Source organism: Oncorhynchus masou, chromosome 13 (genome assembly GCF_036934945.1).
Source record: "Oncorhynchus masou masou isolate Uvic2021 chromosome 13, UVic_Omas_1.1, whole genome shotgun sequence".
Taxonomy (NCBI): Eukaryota; Metazoa; Chordata; class Actinopteri; order Salmoniformes; family Salmonidae; genus Oncorhynchus; species Oncorhynchus masou.
This window is the reverse complement of record NC_088224.1, coordinates 902,854-918,276: the sequence shown is the minus strand read 5'-3', so window position 1 is coordinate 918,276 and position 15,423 is coordinate 902,854. Positions and strand designations below refer to the sequence as shown.

The 15,423-nt window shown below is 39.1% G+C and overlaps 1 pseudogene; it reads left to right on the top strand.

Annotated features, from left to right (window-relative positions):
• Window positions 1-834: 834 nt before the first annotated feature.
• The window catches only part of LOC135551331 (disks large-associated protein 2-like), a 42,871-nt pseudogene continuing 28,282 nt past the window's right edge, over window positions 835-15,423 (top strand).

The window sequence follows — 15,423 nt, the reverse complement described above, 5'->3', positions numbered from 1 at the left end:
AGAGAGAGAGAGAGAGAGAGATATTTGATTTATCAGAATTGAATGAGTATTTTTGTTCATCTTATTACAGCTGGAATGATACATTCTAAATGCTGGAAATTATTTATCTTTTTTCGGGAAAATCTATAAAAATGTTAAATGGTAAAGTGCATTTACTGTTTAACATGTTATCAACATCTGTTTCCCCTGGAGGTTGAGGAATCTGTGGAATCTTTCTCTCAATTAATCTGGATTGATATGATAACAAACTCTCTCTCTCTGTCTCTCTCTCTCTCTGTCTCTCTCTCTCTCTCTGTCTCTCTCTCTCTCTTTCTCCCTCTCTCTCTCTCCCTCTGTCTCTCTCTCTCTCTGTCTCCCTCTCGCTCTCTCTCTCTCTCTCTGTCTCTCTCTCTGTCTCTCTCTCTGTCTCTCTCTGTCTTTCTCTCTCTCTCTCTCTCCCTCTCTCTCTCCCTCTATCTCTGTCTCTCTCTCCCTCTATCTCTGTCTCTCGCTGTCTCTGTCTGTCTCTCTCTCTGTCTCTCTCTCTGTCTCTCTCTCCCTCTATCTCTGTCTCTCGCTGTCTCTGTCTGTCTATCTCTGTCTCTCTCTCTGTCTCTCTCTCCCTCTATCTCTGTCTCTCGCTGTCTCTGTCTGTCTCTATCTCTGTCTCTCTCTCTGTCTCTCTCTCCCTCTATCTCTGTCTCTCGCTGTCTCTGTCTGTCTCTATCTCTGTCTCTCGCTGTCTCTATCTCTCTCTCCCTCTCCTCCTTGCTAGGTGAGTCCGGCGCAGCCCTGTCGCGCCCACAGCGTCCCCTCTCGGCCCGGGTGGCCCACCACGGCCCCCCGGCCTCCTCCATGAAGGGGTATCATGTCAGCCGCAGCCTGTCCCAGCACTCTTCTGGCGGGGGGCACACACAATGTGACCCGGGCCCCGGCTCCGTCCGAGAGTACCACCGCCACCCCTCTGAACACTACGACCGGGCGGCGCACCCCTTCTACCCCCCCGGTGGTCCCCCAGAACCCCTAGCTCTGGAGCATCGCTCCCATACCCACTCTGGAGGGGGGACGTTCCCCCGCTCCCACCCCAACCAGCATCCCCCGACCCAGCAGCTGTACGACTCGTGTGAGGATTGTCTGTCCACGGTGGGGGGTCACGGGGGTAAGATGCATCGCACGCCTCCTAACCTCCAGGATCAGTTTGAAAAGCAGCTTCCCTTCCACCCTAACGGGTTTCACACCCTGCAGTACCAGAGGAGCGCCAGCGGGGGGGTGGAGCCGCGCGGCGAGAGCCCCTCCCGTATCCGCCACCTGGTTCACTCAGTCCAGAAACTCTTCGCCAAGTCTCACTCCCTCGAGGCGCCGTCGAAGAGGGAATACAATGGCACACGAGGAGGAGGGGGGCGGAGCGGAGGAGAGGAAGGTGGCGGGCATAATCATTCGGGCCACCAATCCCGTTCGGCGAGGCGCAGCAAGTCCCGCGAACGCTCCAAGAGCGGGGATGGGCGCCACGAATCCTCCAGCAGGCGGCACAGGAGCCGAACTGCGGGGTGGTGGAGCTCCGACGACAATCTCGATAGTGACAGCAGCTTCTTGGTAACCGGGGGCAACACCGGGCCAGGTGGTCGAGGTGGCGGGCGGCGGATACCCCACGGGCCACGAGAGTCTGGACGCTGCCATCCAGGAACTGACCATGAAAAAACTGCCCAGACAGGGAGTGTACCACCAGGGTCCGGGCCGGGGGAGTGCATGGCCTGTACCACTCTGGCCCTGGCAGGGGGGGAGGGTGGCGGAGGGGGAGTGGCAGGGTACCATGGAGGGCCAGGACAACACTCTCTGAAGAGGAGCACGTGGTCGGCCATGACGGTCAGCCAGGCCAGAGAGGTGTACCCATCGTCTGTTCGGGGAGGAGGAGGAGGAGGCTATGACAAGGCCTTGGTACCTCTGGAGAACAAACTGAAGGAGAGGACCTTTCACTACCTACAGGTGGGTGGTAGGGAGGGTGGGAAGGAGGGTGTGAGGGTGGGATTGAGGGAGGGTTGGTGGGTGGGTGGGGTGAGTTAGTGAGTGTGGGTGGGTGGGTGAGCGGGTGGGAGGGAGGGTGGTAGGTGAGAGGGAGGGGTGTGGGTGGGAGGGAGGGTGGTAGGTGAGAGAGAGGGGTGTGGGTGGGAGGGAGGGTTGGAGGTGAGAGGGAGAGGTGTGGGTGGGAGGGAGGGGTGTGAGTGGGAGGGAGGGGTGTGGGTGGGAGGGAGGGTTGGAGGTTGTGTGGGTGGGTGAGCAGGTGTGTGGGTGGGTGGGAGGGAGGGAGGGTGGTAGGTGAGGGGGGAGGGGTGTGGATGGGAGGGTTGGAAGGTGTATGGGTGGGTGGGGTGAGGGATTGAGGCAGGGGGCGTTGGAGGGCGTGTGGGTTGGAGGGTGTGTGGGTGGGTGGGGTGAGGGATTGAGGGAGGGGGGTTGGAGGGCGTGTGGGTTGGAGGGTGTGTGGGTGGGTGGGGTGAGGGATTGAGGGAGGGGGGATTGGAGGGCGTGTGGGTTGGAGGGTGTGTGGGTGGGTGGGGTGAGGGATTGAGGGAGAGGGGTTGGAGGGCGTGTGGGTTGGAGGGTGTGTGGGTGGGTGGGGTGAGGGATTGAGGGAGGGGTGTGGGTGGGTGGGGTGAGGGATTGAGGGAGAGGGGTTGGAGGGCGTGTGGGTTGGAGGGTGTGTGGGTGGGTGGGGTGAGGGATTGAGGGGGGGGTTGGAGGGCGTGTGGGTTGGAGGGTGTATGGGTGGGTGGGAGGGGTGTGGGGTGAGGGATTGAGGGAAGGGGAGTTGGAGGGTGTGTGGGTGGGAGGGGTGAAGGATTGAGGGAGGGGGGGTTGGAGGGTGTGTGGGTGGGTGGGGTGAGGGATTGAGGGAGGGGGGGTTGGAGGGTGTGTGGGTGGGTGGGGTGAGGGATTGAGGGAGGGGTGTGGGTGGGTGGGGTGAGGGATTGAGGGAGGGGGGTTGGAGGGCGTGTGGGTTGGAGGGTGTGTGGGTGGGTGGGGTGAGGGATTGAGGGAGGGGTGTGGGTGGGTGGGGTGAGGGATTGAGGGAGGGGTTGGAGGGCGTGTGGGTTGGAGGGTGTGTGGGTGGGTGGGGTGAGGGATTGAGGGAGGGGGGTTGGAGGGCGTGTGGGTTGTAGGGTGTGTGGGTGGGTGGGGTGAGGGATTGAGGGGTGGAGGAAGGGTTGGAGGCGTGTGGGTTGGAGGGTGTATGGGTGGGTGGAAGGGGTGTGGGTGGGAGGGATTGAGGAAGGGGGTTGGAGGGTGTGTGGGTTGGAGGGTGTGTGGGTGGGTGGGGTGAAGGATTGAGGGAGGGGGGGTTGGAGGGTGTGTAGGTGGGTGGGGTGAGGGATTGAGGGAGGGGGGGTTGGAGGGTGTGTGGGTGGGTGGGGTGAGGGATTGAGGGAGGGGTGTGGGTGGGTGGGGTGAGGGATTGAGGGAGGGGTGTGGGTGGGTGGGGTGAGGGATTGAGGGAGGGGTGTGGGTGGGTGGGGTGAGGGATTTAGGGAGGGGTGTGTGTGTCTGCACCTTTCATCATGAATAATGTCCGTCCAAACTTTGATGGTTACTTTGTGCAATATGTGTAGTAGACGAGGGAAAATAGTGACCTTAAAGTGGCTGTTAACTCCAAAATCAAAGTTTGTTTCATTCCGTGTTCCACGCCTTGTGTAGATCCAGCTTCCTGACTCTGGGAAAGATAGACGCCGTCTCAAATGATCAAACCTCACAGCGCTCTCCATATCTAACTCTTCCAGAAGAGCTGTTCAGATATTTGAATATAGCAGGGGGAGAATATTTTGGAGCCTCATTTCAAAATGGTGTCATGCTATTTTAACTGATATTATACCTGTATATAAGAAACCAATCAAGCTTCTTTCACAATAATAACTTAGCATACGTCTCTACTGGCACCCTGTTCCCTATGTAGTGCACTACTTTAGACCAGAGACCTATTCCCTATGTAGTGCACTACTTTAGACCAGAGCCCTATTCCCTATATAGTGCACTACTTTAGACCAGAGACCTATTCCCTATGTAGTGCACTACTTTAGAACAGAGCCCTATTCCCTATGTAGTGCACTACTTTAGACCAGAGACCTATTCCCTATATAGTGGTACTACTATAGACCAGAGCCCTATTCCCTATATAGTGGTACTACTTTAGACCAGAGACCTATTCCCTATATAGTGGCACTACTTTAGACCAGAGACCTATTCCCTATATAGTGGTACTACTTTAGACCAGAGCCCTATTCCCTATATAGTGGTACTACTATAGACCAGAGCCCTATTCCCTATATAGTGGTACTACTTTAGACCAGAGCCCTATTCCCTATATAGTGGCACTACTATAGACCAGAGCCCTATTCCCTATATAGTGTACTACTATAGACCAGAGCCCTATTCCCTATATAGTGGTACTACTTTAGACCAGAGCCCTATTCCCTATATAGTGGTACTACTATAGACCAGAGACCTATTCCCTATATAGTGGCACTACTTTAGACCAGAGACCTATTCCCTATATAGTGGTACTACTATAGACCAGAGCCCTATTCCCTATATAGTGGTACTACTTTAGACCAGAGACCTATTCCCTATATAGTGGCACTACTTTAGACCAGAGACCTATTCCCTATATAGTGGTACTACTTTAGACCAGAGCCCTATTCCCTATATAGTGGTACTACTATAGACCAGAGCCCTATTCCCTATATAGTGGTACTACTTTAGACCAGAGCCCTATTCCCTATATAGTGGCACTACTATAGACCAGAGCCCTATTCCCTATATAGTGTACTACTATAGACCAGAGCCCTATTCCCTATATAGTGGTACTACTTTAGACCAGAGCCCTATTCCCTATATAGTGGTACTACTATAGACCAGAGACCTATTCCCTATATAGTGGTACTACTATAGACCAGAGCCCTATTCCCTATATAGTGGTACTACTATAGACCAGAGACCTATTCCCTATATAGTGGTACTACTATAGACCAGAGACCTATTCCCTATATAGTGGTACTACTATAGACCAGAGCCCTATTCCCTATATAGTGGTACTACTATAGACCAGAGCCCTATTCCCTATATAGTGGCACTACTTTAGACCAGAGACCTATTCCCTATATAGTGGCACTACTTTAGACCAGAGACCTATTCCCTATATAGTGGCACTACTATAGACCAGAGCCCTATTCCCTATATAGTGGCACTACTTTAGACCAGAGACCTATTCCCTATATAGTGGCACTACTTTAGACCAGAGACCTATTCCCTATATAGTGGTACTACTTTAGACCAGAGACCTATTCCCTATATAGTGGTACTACTTTAGACCAGAGACCTATTCCCTATATAGTGGCACTACTTTAGACCAGAGACCTATTCCCTATATAGTGGTACTACTATAGACCAGAGCCCTATTCCCTATGTAGTGCACTACTTTAGACCAGAGACCTATTCCCTATATAGTGGTACTACTATAGACCAGAGCCCTATTCCCTATATAGTGGTACTGCTATAGACCAGAGCTCTATTCCCTATATAGTGTACTACTATAGACCAGAGCCCTATTCCCTATATAGTGGTACTACTATAGACCAGAGCCCTATTCCCTATATAGTGGTACTACTATAGACCAGAGCCATATTCCCTATATAGTGGTACTGCTATAGAGCAGAGCCCTAATGCTACCAAATACTAACTGAGTATATGTAAACTTCTGACCCACTGGGAATGTGAAGAAAGAAATAAAATCTGAAATAAAGAATTCTCTCTACTATTATGCTGACTTTTCACATTCTTAAAATAAAGTGGTGATCCTAACTGACCTAAAACAGGGAATTTTTACTAAGATTAAATGTCAAGAATTGTGAAAAACTGAGTTAAAATGTATTTGGCTAATGTGCATGTAAACCTCTGACTTCAACAGTATATTCAAACCCTTTACTCAGTACTTTGTTGAAGCACCTTTGGCAGCGATTACAGCCTTGAGTCTTCTTGGGTTTTACGCTACAAGCTTGGCACACCTGTATTTGGGGAGTTTCTCCCATTCTTTTGTGCAGATCCTCTCAAGCTCTGTCTGGTTGGATGGGGAGTGTCAATGCAGTATACTATTGTATAGTATAATATACCAGTATTGTATATTATTGTACAACAGTATAGTATAGTATTGTAACGGCGTTCTTCGTTTGTTGAATGAGAGTCGGACCGAAATGTAGCGTGGTGGTTACTCATGTTTATTAGTGAAAACAAATAACCAAACTATACATGAAATAACGAATAAATACAAAAACAACAAACGGAACGTGAAACCTATTACAGCCTATCTGGTGAACACTAACACAGAGACAGGAACAATCACCCACGAAATACAAAGCGAAACCCAGGCTACCTAAATACGGTTCCCAATCAGAGACAACAAGAATCACCTGACTCTGATTGAGAACCGCCTCAGGCAGCCAAACCTAAACTAAACACACCCCTAATCAACTACAATCCCAATGCCTACAAAAACCCCAATACGACAACACAATAACATAAACCCAAGTCACACCCTGGCCTGACCAACTAATTAACTAAAACACAAAATACTAAGACCAAGGCGTGACAAGTATAGTATAGTATAGTATAGTATAGCATAGTATAGTATGGTATAGTATGGTATAGCACCGTACAGGATAGTATAGTATAGTATCGTATAGTGTAGTATGACATAGTATAGTATAGTATGGGAACGTGCAGTATAGTATAGTATAGTATAGTATAGTATAGTATAGTATAGTGTAGTATGGCATAGTATAGTATAGTATAGTATAGTATAGTATAGTATAGTATAGTATGGTATGGTATGGTATGGTATAGTGTACCGGTGTCATATTTTATAGTATTGTATAGCACCACAGTACTGTATAGTATTCCCGCATAGTGTATTATAATATTATAATATAATATAAAATTTCAGTACAGTTTACTATAGTGTACAAGTATAGCATTTTATAGTATCATATAACAGTAGAGTATACTATATTATACCCGTATAGTTTAACAGTACAGAACAGTATACCAGTATAGTATATTCTAGTACAACAGTACAGTACAGTATGCCGGTATATATGTATAGTATAGTATAACAGTATACTATTGCATACCCGTATTGTATATTATAGTATCATATAACAGTACAGAGTAGAATAGCAGTATAGTATGGTATAGTATAACAGTACAGTGCAGAATAGCATAGCATAGTACAACAGTTCAGTACAGTATAGTATGGTATAGTATGGTATAGTATAACAGTACAGTATATCAGTATAATATGGTATAGTATGGTATAGTATAACAGTACAGTACAGTATATCAGTATAATATGCTATAGTATGGTATAGTATAACAGTACAGTATATCAGTATAATATACTATAGTATGTTATAGTATAACAGTACAGTATATCAGTATAATATGCTATAGTATAGTATAGTATAACAGTACAGTACAGTATATCAGTATAATATGGTATAGTATGGTATAGTATGGTATAGTATAACAGTACAGTATATCAGTATAATATGGTATAGTATGGTATAGTATAACAGTACAGTACAGTATATCAGTATAATATGGTATAGTATGGTATAGTATAACAGTACAGTATATCAGTATAATATACTATAGTATGTTATAGTATAACAGTACAGTATATCAGTATAATATGCTATAGTATAGTATAACAGTACAGTATATCAGTATAATATACTATAGTATGTTATAGTATAACAGTACAGTATATCAGTATAATATACTATAGTATGTTATAGTATAACAGTACAGTACAGTATATCAGTATAATATACTATAGTATGTTATAGTATAACAGTACAGTATATCAGTATAATATGCTATAGTATGGTATAGTATAACAGTACAGTATATCAGTATAATATACTATAGTATGGTATAGTATAACAGTACAGTATATCAGTATAATATACTATAGTATAGTATAACAGTACAGTATATCAGTATAATATACTATAGTATGTTATAGTATAACAGTACAGTACAGTATATCAGTATAATATGGTATAGTATGGTATAGTATAACAGTACAGTATATCAGTATAATATACTATAGTATGTTATAGTATAACAGTACAGTATATCAGTATAATATACTATAGTATGTTATAGTATAACAGTACAGTATATCAGTATAATATGGTATAGTATGGTATAGTATAACAGTACAGTATATCAGTATAATATACTATAGTATGGTATAGTATAACAGTACAGTATATCGGTATAATATACTATAGTATAGTATAGTATAACAGTACAGTATAATATGGTATAGTATGGTATAGTATAACAGTACAGTATATCAGTATAATATACTATAGTATAGTATAACAGTACAGTACAGTATATCAGTATAATATACTATAGTATAGTATAACAGTACAGTATATCAGTATACTATACTATAGTATAGTATAACAGTACAGTATATCAGTATAATATACTATAGTATAGTATAACAGTACAGTATATCAGTATAATATACTATAGTATAGTATAACAGTACAGTATATCAGTATAATATGCTATAGTATGGTATAGTATAACAGTACAGTACAGTATATCAGTATAATATACTATAGTATAGTATAACAGTACAGTATATCAGTATAATATGCTATAGTATGGTATAGTATAACAGTACAGTACAGTATATCAGTATAATATACTATAGTATAGTATAACAGTACAGTATATCAGTATAATATACTATAGTATGGTATAGTATAACAGTACAGTATATCAGTATAATATCCTATAGTATGGTATAGTATAACAGTACAGTATATCATTATAATATCCTATACTATAGTATAGTATAACAGTACAGTATATCAGTATAATATGCTATAGTATGTTATAGTATAACAGTACAGTACAGTATATCAGTATAATATGCTATAGTATGTTATAGTATAACAGTACAGTACAGTATAGTATGGTATAGTATGGTATAGTATAACAGTACAGTATATCAGTATAATATGCTATAGTATGGTATAGTATAACAGTACAGTACAGTATATCAGTATAATATGCTATAGTATGTTATAGTATAACAGTTCAGTACAGTATAGTATGGTATAGTATGGTATAGTATAACAGTACAGTATATCAGTATAATATGCTATAGTATGGTATAGTATAACAGTACAGTACAGTATATCAGTATAATATGCTATAGTATGGTATAGTATAACAGTACAGTATATCAGTATAATATGCTATAGTATGGTATAGTATAACAGTACAGTATATCAGTATAATATCCTATAGTATGGTATAGTATAACAGTACAGTATATCATTATAATATCCTATACTATAGTATAGTATAACAGTACAGTATATCAGTATAATATACTATAGTATGTTATAGTATAACAGTACAGTATATCAGTATAATATGCTATAGTATAGTATAACAGTACAGTATATCAGTATAATATACTATAGTATAGTATAACAGTACAGTACAGTATATCATTATAATATCCTATAGTATAGTATAACAGTACAGTATATCAGTATAATATGCTATAGTATGTTATAGTATAACAGTACAGTATATCAGTATAATATGCTATAGTATGGTATAGTATAACAGTACAGTATATCAGTATAATATACTATAGTATAGTATAACAGTACAGTACAGTATATCAGTATAATATGGTATAGTATAGTATAGTATAACAGTACAGTATATCAGTATAATATACTATAGTATGGTATAGTATAACAGTACAGTATATCAGTATAATATACTATAGTATGGTATAGTATAACAGTACAGTATATCAGTATAATATACTATAGTATAGTATAACAGTACAGTATATCAGTATAATATACTATAGTATGTTATAGTATAACAGTACAGTACAGTATATCAGTATAATATGGTATAGTATGGTATAGTATAACAGTACAGTATATCAGTATAATATACTATAGTATGGTATAGTATAACACTACAGTATATCAGTATAATATGCTATAGTATGTTATAGTATAACAGTACAGTACAGTATATCAGTATAATATACTATAGTATAGTATAACAGTACAGTATATCAGTATAATATGCTATAGTATGGTATAGTATAACACTACAGTATATCAGTATAATATACTATAGTATAGTATAACAGTACATTATATCAGTATAATATGCTATAGTATGGTATAGTATAACAGTACAGTACAGTATATCAGTATAATATACTATAGTATAGTATAACAGTACAGTATATCAGTATAATATGCTATAGTATGGTATAGTATAACAGTACAGTACAGTATATCAGTATAATATGCTATAGTATAGTATAACAGTACAGTATATCAGTATAATATACTATAGTATAGTATAACAGTACAGTATATCAGTATAATATGCTATAGTATGTTATAGTATAACAGTACAGTATATCGCGGCGGCTCTTTCGTTCTTTATTTTCTGTTGTTATGCTCGCTGGCACTGTTCTTATCCCTTGCTAGCTAACTAGCTAGCTGCGGTTAACACAGTCACAACCTCTGCAGCCAGAATAACAACAAAGTTGCTGTTTTCTTATGACATTCATTTGGATACATCCATAACAATGAGCTGATAATGACCGATTTTGCCTGACATAATTAGAAAAGTTAGCTTCCCGTCAGGACATTAGTCAACACTGACTGTTCATGATGAGGAGCAGATCGTATTGTATATCAAACACAAGGCTACAAGCTAGCTAAACCGTTTGTTGCTAGCAAACCTGCCAATACGACAACCAAATTCAAAATTATTAGTTGCTGAAAACAGCTGGTGAAACTAGGAACATGAGGGAGGATTTGACAGCATAGCACCACCAAACTAGAAACGTGGGAAGATTTGACAGCAGAGCACCACTAAACTAGAAACGTGGGAGGATTTGACAGCAGAGCACCACTAAACTAGAAACACGAGGGAGGATTTGACAGCATAGCACCACTAAACTAGAAACGTGGGAGGATTTGACAGCAGAGCACCACTAAACTAGAAATGTGGGAAGATTTGACAGCAGAGCACCACTAAACTAGAAGCGTGGGAGGTTTTGACAGCAGAGCACCACTAAACTAGAAACGTAGGAGGATTTGACAGCATAGCACCACTAAACTAGAAGCGTGGGAGGATTTGACAGCATAGCACCACTAAACTAGAAGCGTGGGAGGATTTGACAGCATAGCACCACTAAACTAGAAACGTGGGAGGATTTGACAGCATAGCACCACTAAACTAGAAACGTGGGAGGATTTGACAGCAGAGCACCACTAAACTAGAAATGTGGGAAGATTTGACAGCAGAGCACCACTAAACTAGAAGCGTGGGAGGATTTGATAGCAGAGCACCACTAAACTAGAAACGTAGGAGGATTTGACAGCATAGCACCACTAAACTAGAAACGATGGAAGATTTGACAGCAGAGCACCACTAAACTAGAAACGTGGGAGGATTTGACAGCAGAGCACCACTAAACTAGAAACGTGGGAGGATTTGACAGCAGAGCACCACTAAACTAGAAGCGTGGGAGGATTTGACAGCATAGCACCACTAAACTAGAAACGTGGGAGGATTTGACAGCAGAGCACCACTAAACTAGAAACGTGGGAGGATTTGACAGCAGAGCACCACTAAACTAGAAACGTGGGAGGATTTGACAGCATAGCACCAGCTGCATCATGACTGCAGCAGTAGGAACCAGAGAAATGATCGTCACTGTTCGTCACTCACCACATTAAGTCATCAAATTCCCCAAAAACACATCTCTGCATAAGCAAATAAAGGCAAGCTCAGTTGTTCCTGGTTGGATCTGCATTTACAATGTATTCAAGCTCAGTTGTTCCTGGTTGGATCTGCATTTACAATGTATTCAAGCTCAGTTGTTCCTCGTTGGATCTGCATTTACAATGTATTCAAGCTCAGTTGTTCCTAGTTGGATCTGCATTTACAATGTATTCAAGCTCAGTTGTTCCTGGTTGGATCTGCATTTACAATGTATTCAAGCTCAGTTGTTCCTGGTTGGATCTGCATTTACAATGTATTCAAGCTCAGTTGTTCCTCGTTGGATCTGCATTTACAATGTATTCAAGCTCAGTTGTTCCTAGTTGGATCTGCATTTACAATGTATTCAAGCTCAGTTGTTCCTCGTTGGATCTGCATTTACAATGTATTCAAGCTCAGCTGTTCCTAGTTGGATCTGCATATACAATGTATTCAAGCTCAGCTGTTCCTAGTTGGATCTGCATATACAATGTATTCAAGCTCAGTTGTTCCTAGTTGGATCTGCATTGTATTCAAGTTCAGTTTGTGTGGTTGTTGGTTTATCTTTCTGTAACTTTGTCACAAGTGCAGTCTGCATGTGTAGGTGTTTATTGCGTCACAATTTTTTTATTTTTTTATTGTTTATTGACAGGAGTCCTGATATCTTATCCAACTGTCCCGTTATCTGGTTGTCCACTCTAGAACGCTCTTCTAGCCAATCAGAAACTAGCATTCACCAATGCTTTGGTATAATATACTCTACCATACACACCATCATATACTACAACATACCATTATACACTATACTATACCAGACTATAGTATACTACGTGGTGCCATGCCACGCCACAGTATAACATACTAGGGCATACCATAATATACTATACTATACCATGATACACTACACTATACCATACCATACTATACAATACTATAATGTACCATACTATGCTATACTATAATGTACCATGCTATGCCACACTACACCATAATATTCTACACTATACTATAATATACTATATAATACTTTAATATGCTATACCATAGTATAATATAGCGTATCATACCATACTATACTATGCTATACCGTAATATACCATAATATAATATAGCATGCCACACTATACTATAACATACTATATTATACCACACTATACTATTCTATTCTATAATATACTATACCATAATATAATATACCACACTATACTAATCTATAATACAATATACCATAATATAATATATCATACTATATTATACCACACTATACTAATCTATAATACAATATACCATAATATACTATACCATACTATATTATACCACACTATACTATTCTATTCTATAATATAATATACCATAATATAATATACCATAATATAATATACCACACTATACTATTCTATTCTATAATATAATATACCATAATATAATATACCATACTATATTATACCACACTATACTATTCTATAATATAACATGCCATAATATAATATACCATATCATATTACAATATACTAACTATAATATACTATACCATACTATAATATACTATACCATACTATATTATACCACACTATACTAATCTATAATACCATATACCATAATATAATATATCATACTATATTATACCACACTATACTAATCTATAATACAATACAATATACCATAATATAATATACCATAATATACTATACCACACTATACTAATCTATAATACCATATACCATAATATAATATACCATAATATACTATACCACACTATACTAATCTATAATACAATATACCATAATATAATATACCATACCATATTACAATATACTATACCATACCATACCATACCATACCATACTATAATATACTATACCATACTATACTAATCTATAATACAATATACCATAATATAATATACCATACCATATTACAATATACTATACCATACCATACCATACCATACCATAATATACTATACCACACTATACTAATCTATAATACAATATACCATAATACAACATAATATACCATACTATAATATACTATACCATACCATACCATACCATACCATACTATAAAATAGCATTCCATACTATACTATACTAGGCCATACCATAATATATTATATCATAATATACTATAATATACTATGGCATGCCATACTATACCATATACCATATTATAATATACCATACCATAATACACAATGCTATACCATATACCATACCATAATATACTATAATATACTATGGCATGCCATACTATACCATATACCATGTTATAATATACCATACCATAATACACCATGCTATACCATATACCATGTTATAATATACCATACCATAATACACCATGCTATACCATATACCATGTTATAATATACCATACCATAATACACCATACTATACCATATACCATATTATAATATACCATACCATAATACACCATACTATACCATATACCATGTTATAATATACCATACCATAATACACCATGCTATACCATATACCATGTTATAATATACCATACCATAATACACCATGCTATACCATATACCATATTATAATATACCATACCATAATACACCATGCTATACCATATACCATATTATACTATAATATACTATGGCATGCCATACTATACCATATACCATGTTATAATATACCATACCATAATACACCATGCTATACCATATACCATATTATAATATACCATACCATAATACACCATGCTATGCCATACTATAGCATACTATAATATACTATACCATACTACAATATACCATACTATAATATACTATACCATAATATACTATACCATATACCATATTATAATATACTATACCATAATACACCATACTATACCACATACCATATTATAATATACCATACCATAATACACCATACTATACCATATACCATATTATAATATACCATACCATAATACACCATGCATATACCATATTATAATATACCATATTATAATATACCATACCATAATACACCATGCCATACCTATAATATACTATATGCCATACTATATATACCATGTTATAATATACCATACCATAATACACCATGCTATACCATATACCATATTATAATATACCATACCATAATACACCATGCTATACCATACTATAGCATACTATAATATACTATACCATACTACAATATACCATACTATAATATACTATACCATATGCCATACTATACCACATACCATATTATAATATACCATACCATAATACACCATGCTATACCATATACCATATTATAATATACCATACCATAATACACCATGCTATACCATACTATAGCATACTACAGTATCAGTCCCTGAGTTAGAGTGGAACAACAAATCAGGGAAACTGGTTGGTGGTTCAGAGTTGATTTTGACGGCTGTAGAAGGAGGTGTCCAAATGAACCAGCTTCAGGTCTTAACTCTAAATGAAATATGATTACTATAGTATATAATACTATAATATACTATACCATACCACACTATACTATAACACACCATACTACTATAATATTCTATGCCATAATATTCTGTACCATTCCATAC